Source organism: Podarcis bocagei (genome assembly GCF_964188305.1).
Source record: "Podarcis bocagei genome assembly, chromosome: 2".
NCBI lineage: Eukaryota > Metazoa > Chordata > Lepidosauria > Squamata > Lacertidae > Podarcis > Podarcis bocagei.
The window spans coordinates 46,689,047-46,695,611 of record NC_138126.1 but is presented as its reverse complement, the minus strand read 5'-3'; the positions used below and the strand labels follow the sequence as shown (position 1 = coordinate 46,695,611).

Here is a 6,565-nt window from a genome sequence, read left to right as displayed (position 1 = left end):
CCCGCTTCTTACCCCTCCCCATTGTCTCCCCGCCCCCTGCCCTAGTGTGTGCCCAGAGGATGGCGATGGGAAACAGTTGAAAGAGGTGGGCTTGTTAGAAGGTTAAGGGGATGTCTCCCCTGATAGCTGTCTTCAAGAACAAAAGAACAGGCCTTCTGGATCAGGTGAGCAACCCATCCAGTCCAGCGTCCTTTTCTCTCAGTGGCCAACCAGAAAAACAACGAAACAATTGCATCATAAGGTAAACAAGCAAAATTACAACATGAATTACGCACAAGTCATCGTCTTTAGCTAGGATAGAGGTGACTAGCCTTTTGGGGGCCAAGGGTCACATTGACTCATGGAGGACTCTCTGGGAGTTGCACATCAACATGGGTTTTTGAAAGCGCACATTTTTGGGGGGTGGGAAGAAAAAACTTTTGGAAGAACAGACTCGCAGCAAGGGATCTGTGGGAGTAGACAGTTGTTATTTTAAAGGATAACTTTCGGGAGCCCTTCAGGGACCTCCCAAAATACTTTTAATATCACAGTGGGGTTACTGTGGGGGCACTCAGGAAAGAAAGAAAAATGGACAAAGGGCTTAGAGAGCCGCAAAAATACATTTTGGCATCACGGGGCGGGGGCATGTAAACAGCCTTTTTTTCTTAGCTTCATTAGAAAACAACAAATTTGAAGGTGTCTTGGGAACCATAAAAACTTTGGGGGCAAACGTGGGCCATGGGTTAGCCACCCTTGTGCTAGGGCTTCAAAGATGGAGAGATGAATATACCTAATGTTGGTTACCAACTCATCTTTTCAATATGAATATTAAGGGCTATCACACCTGAAGTAGTTTTGAGCAGGCATCCTGTGATGTACCATTAGAAAATATTTGCAATACCCAAATATAGCAGTATATCCCATAGGCAGAAATGGAAGGGATTCAAAGTGGGGGAAAGAAAGGGCTCCAACCCTTCATTACATGACAGGGAAATTAGAAGTTCTTGTAATTGTCTCATGAGTAAGCCTGCGTGTGGTATGTGTCCAGGAAATAGGCAAAAAGTATTTATTCCTTGTACATATCTCAGAGGCCACTGTGTCTACTTTTATTTCTTACTTCCTGTTTTGTGGAAGATGAGGAGAAAGAGAAGGTAATTTTATTCACGTAGCAAGTATAGCCACTCCCCCCCCCCCCCCCGTTCCCTGGTGTAATGTAACATTTCCAGAAAGGGGAATGACATTTCCATTATGACTCAATGGAAACTGTCATGTGGTGAACTCCCTTTGGGGAACCAAACCTTTATGTATACCAACAAGCAAACATGACCCTGCTAGAACAATTATATGTAAACATGCCATTTGTTCAAGGCTGCAATTGAAAATGTTGCTGGCTTTAGCATGTATGCTTCTGGAAAGTCCTTAGCAAGATGCAACGACGGGGTCACCTGCCTCTGGCTGTTCCCATACAGGCAGAACTGCTTGGAATTCTCAGCAAGCAGCCACGGCTGACCGGGACATCTATATTTTGACATGACCTTGCACAGTTGGGATCCCTTTCTCCTTCACTATGGAATTTCCTCAGGTGGCCATTCTTATTTCAGGATCTAAACCAGGATGAACAGCAGACTGCCAGCCAGCTGCTACTCATTAATTTCTCCTACAGTTGTGTCAGAGTACAAGAGGTGTGTCTGCAATGGCATTAATCCAAACTATGCAGAGGGTGATTCTGCATTCCTTGCATACCCAGGGCTATCGAGGAAGAAATGGGAAATAGGTATCATAGGATTGTAGAGTTGGAAGGGCCCCCGAGAATCATCTGGTGCAACCCCCTGCAATTCAGGAATATGCAAGTGGCCTGTAAACAGATCAAACCCGAGATCTTGGCATTTTATTAGAACATGGGCTAACCTAGGGTGCAGGAAGCTGCCATTGTTCCATTTAGTTCGGCCTTGTCTGCATTAACTGGCAGTGGATGGCCAGGGTTTCAGGCACAGATTTTTCCTAGCCTTGCCTGGAGACCCTGAGGAATGAACCTGGGACTGTCTGCATGCAAAGCATGGGTTCTACTACTGAGCTATGGCCCTTTATCCTCCCATGGGAGGGTTTTTGTACATATTGGCATACATTTTCATTTTAGCACCACAGGTACTATATCCATCCCAAACATACAGTAAGCAAGTAACATCTTCTGTTTAAATGTAAGTCTCATTCAGGGCACTCTCCACTTCTACTGCTGTGCTGTCTTTTTACTTCCTGCATTTTTCAGCAACGGAGCTGATCACATGGCAGCTTTGAACAGGGATGCTGGTGCATGTGGCACATTCTTTACAGCCTGTATTGTACTGCACACAGCAGACCCACACCTCTTTATACCACTGCTGGTTGCAATCCCGGCTAAACAGGGTTATGCACACAGCCGGAGTCATGGTATAATTCTGGGGCGAAAAGGACACCTGCTTTTGCAAGGTATCTGCTGTGGTTGCTTCTCGTGATGCTGGTTTAGTGCCCCAACTACTGAACTGAAGAGTCTGGCATCTGCATTCATGTGCCATTGAACCACACCTTTACTGCCCATTTGCTCAGGATCCAGACTTTGCCTTCCCTAGATGGATATAAAGGCTCCTTCCCTGTTCCAGTGCTGTAGTCTCCAGCACCACCTCCCACACTATTCAGGTAGGTTCCCTGATCCTCTGGAACTGTGTGAGAGGGCACTAGTTGGCTGGTGGAGGCTCCAACCAGAGGAAGGAATTGGCAAAAGCACTGGCAAGAGCATCCTGGGAGCAGAACTTTGCTCAGGTGATGCTCAGTGGCAGGAATGAAGTCTGAAACCAACCCCCAGCTTGGCAAGATCCTTTTAGAGCTCTCTGCAATCTCATTTTTGTTTTTACCACCCTGAATTTGCTTTCACAGGAACTACTGATTAACACACACTGTAACCCAAAAGTTCATTGCACGTTTTACATAAATCCGAAAGGTGATGACACTTCCTGAATCTTTTAAATAGCACATCATGCAATTACAGCTGGTTGACAAATAAGTCATTTAAATTATTAGTTTTATTAAAGACATTTTATACCTAAAAGTTTAAAAGGCTCTTTCCCCCATTGCCTGCTCTGTTTGGAGGCCTCCATTCTGCTTATTAAAGAAATTCATGGACTCTGAAGATGTTACAATATGTGGAAGTCTGTAATTCTGCTTTTTACTATTTGAAGTTTTAATATAATCCTTTTATGTGATTTCATATAAGCTATAAAAGGAGGAAAATCTGCTTTGGATTTCTTTTTTATTATTAATGTGGTTTGAGAGTACTTTTTCAATTTGTTATTGTTGTTGTTGGCATTTTCATTTCCTCTCCTTGGCTTTTGTTCCATATTTGAAATTTACCTGGGCACAATGCCTAGTTTTCAGATACTGTTTACTGTAATTCTTAAGGTGCTAGAGGCTATTGGACATTGATAGGCATCTGAAAGAAAAAAAAATATATAATTGGCTGCATTATGAGGATGAGACTGAAAAGGTTTGACTACCCATTTTCCCAGTAGGTTGCATAGAATGTGCTCAAAATAAAATATTCAGAGGAAAGTATGAAACATAATAAAACATTGTACCTGATTTTATTTTATAGCTCATGATTGCACTACTTCAACAAGCATCAGGGGATCTTTGGAGGTGCCAGTCCCATCCTATATTTAATCCAGAGACATGCCTGTTTGATTGCCCTCCCATGGTTACTTCAGCATCAGAGTAGCTTCAGTTAATCTTGACCTTGGCAGTTGTGTACTCCAGAGGTTCATAAATGGAACCAAACCAAAACCTCCTTACATAATTTTGGGGGTGTTCAGAAGGAGCTGGCCTTTACAATTACTTTGGAAGGATCTCCAAAGAAGAATGCCCCCAATGGAAGGTGATGGCATGTTACTCTGTTGACGTTTCATCTGTATGGAAAGTTATACTAAACAGAATGTAATTGAACTGTGTTTAGACAGCGTGTCTTGGCAGAATCATATAAGAAAAAGCAAAGGCTGGCTGAATGCGTGCCAATAAACTACAGTTGAATCATGACAAGATGGAGGTGCTGTGGGCATGTCCTGGTTATGTCCAGGGAGATGGTGTTCAGCCTATTTTATATGAGGTTGCACTCCCCTGACACAGCAAGCTAGCAGTTTAGAAGTGCTCCTGAATCCTCATTTTAATAATGCACATCAGCCTGAAGAATTCTTTACAGCCCAACAGCTTGCTTCTTTCACTTCCTTGCTTGTTTTGTGTGAATAATGCTATCCATCTCCTTTGCTTTATATGTATTTCTTCTGCAGAACCAATACATAATAAAGCTCTGATCAGCTTTGCTAGTATATCCCTTTGTTTTGAAAATGTGAGCAGCGACATTTTGTATTTGGGAAGCATCCTTGAAAACAGACAAGACATTCTGTGGCATCTCAAGGCATTGATTAGCTTTCTGGATTACAGGAAATGGCATAATATGAAGGCAACATTTCAAAATCCCAACAGAGTCTGTTGGGATTAGGAAAAACTGGCACATGCTCTGAAAGATTCACTTGTTTGACTTGTTTGTTACCATGCCATTAGATCTTCAGTCACTTGAGAGAATGTAGATTTCATGAGCCAGAAGTGTTCAGATCCAGCTGGAGCCTTAGGATTTTAGCAGTTCAAAAATCACTGAAATAATGCAGCAGTTTTGAAGCAAAGAGAGAGCCCATCTTGGCCTCATAAGAAGTAGAAGGCAGTAGACTATTTTAAGGGCATAAACAGAAACTGAGCCCTTTATATACCACTGTTTTTCATGGGAGAGTTTTAAACATGTTCATGAAGTTCTCATTAAATTAAGAAGTAACTTTGGCTCTTAAGTCAAAGTTAATTGCCATAAATAACTTTTCACTCAATTTGTTCGTAACAAAGTTGGCCTACATTTTTATTATAGTTATCTGACCACAAGTACAACTCATAAAGGATGCTCACTGTATTCTACAAGGACTTTACTTTCTAGGGTGAAAAGCAAACCTTTAGAGAAAATGGCATTTCCCATTGCATCTGTTATTCTAGGCCAGACTTTGCCAAGCTGGTGCCCTCCAGGTATTCTGGATTAAAACTCCCATAAGCCCCAGCGAGCCAGATGGTTGGGGCTGGTAGGAGCTGTAGTCCCATACATCTATATCTAGATAAATATATGAGATTATATGTTCTGATGTTGAAGTTTGTGATTTGAATGTATATTTATTTATTAATGACATTTGTGTGCCACCATATAACATAAAAATTTCTGAGCGACTCTCTGTGCTTTTTAATTTTTTAGTGGACTCAGGAGACCATTAATAGTAGCAGCATATATGAGCAGCCTATGTACAGTGTATTACATAGATAAACTCAATAATTCTGAATGGTATACAGAACAAGCATATGAAGCTACTTTCATGTAGCTGGATATTTGGTCCTTTAACTACCTATGACAACTGGCTGCTGTTTGTCCTTTTGTATGCCATTCGTAACTTTATTATTATTATTATTATTATTATTATTATTATTATTATTATTATTATTATTATACACATTAGAGCCGTGGGGCTGAGGTCACCTAATGAGTTTATTGCTGAGGCAGCCTTTGAACAGGAGACTTTCCAAAGCTTACACTCATACTCCATACAGGGACGCGGACTTAGAAAAAATATTGGGGGGGCCCGGGAAAGCTCATGAATAATAAATAAGCTCATGAATATGCAAATAAAGTGGCTCCGGCCCTAAATAGGGCAAGCCACGCCCCCCAGCCAGCCGATTGGCTGGCTGGGAGGTGTGGCCAGTCAGGATTCCCCTGTTCTCGCGGGATTTCCGGCAGTGCCTCCGATTAGGGCGCGCGGCTGGCTGGCTGGCGAAGGAGCAGGTGAGGAGGAGGCAGGGGACGGCGGCGGCGCTCTGCTGGAAGGGCACCCGCCCGAGATTATTGGGGGGGCTGAGCCCCCCCAAAAATTTTTTTGAGGGGGCTCGAGCCCCCTCAAGCCCCATGGAGTCGGCGCCTATGACTCCATACAATTCTGACTGTATCCTCCACAGTCAGGCCCATGTATTCAGAATGCAAAACAAAATCCCTATTATTATTTATGCTTGGCACTATTAATAGTAACACTCATAACTGCAATTCACAATAAATTACAGCTGTGTACCTAAGGTCCAGGAGCTACTCTCAGATTTAGTGCTCAAAATTACAGATTGTTGGTGGTGGAGGATTAATAAACCATAAACCGCAAACAATCTACCACCAATTTTACTCAAACCACACACATTCAAAAATCAGCGGCTGAGAGAGGATGCCACAAAATGTATTGGGGAGGGGGGCTCTGTAAATCAGTGCTGGTGCTCCTTCCCCTTGTTTAGAATAACTAGTCAGGGATGCATCTAGGCTATGGGTAGGCAACCTAAGGCCCGGAGGCCAGATCTGGCCCAATCGCCTTCTAAATCCGGCCCACAGACGTTCCGGGAATCAGAGTGTTTTTACATGAGTAGAATGTGTCCTTTTATTTAAAATGCATCTCTGGGTTATTTGTGGGGCCTGCCTGGTGTTTTTACATGAGTAGAA

At 42.8% G+C, this 6,565-nt stretch overlaps 1 protein-coding gene across 1 annotated transcript in view; it reads left to right on the top strand.

Annotated features, from left to right (window-relative positions):
* The first annotated feature begins 222 nt into the window (after positions 1-222).
* MGLL (monoglyceride lipase) overlaps positions 223-6,565 on the top strand; it is an 84,703-nt gene continuing 78,360 nt past the window's right edge. Inside the window, exon 1 of the mRNA XM_081184334.1 lies at positions 223-241. The gene's annotated coding sequence lies outside the window, so the exon portion shown is untranslated. The remainder of the gene's footprint in view (positions 242-6,565) is intronic.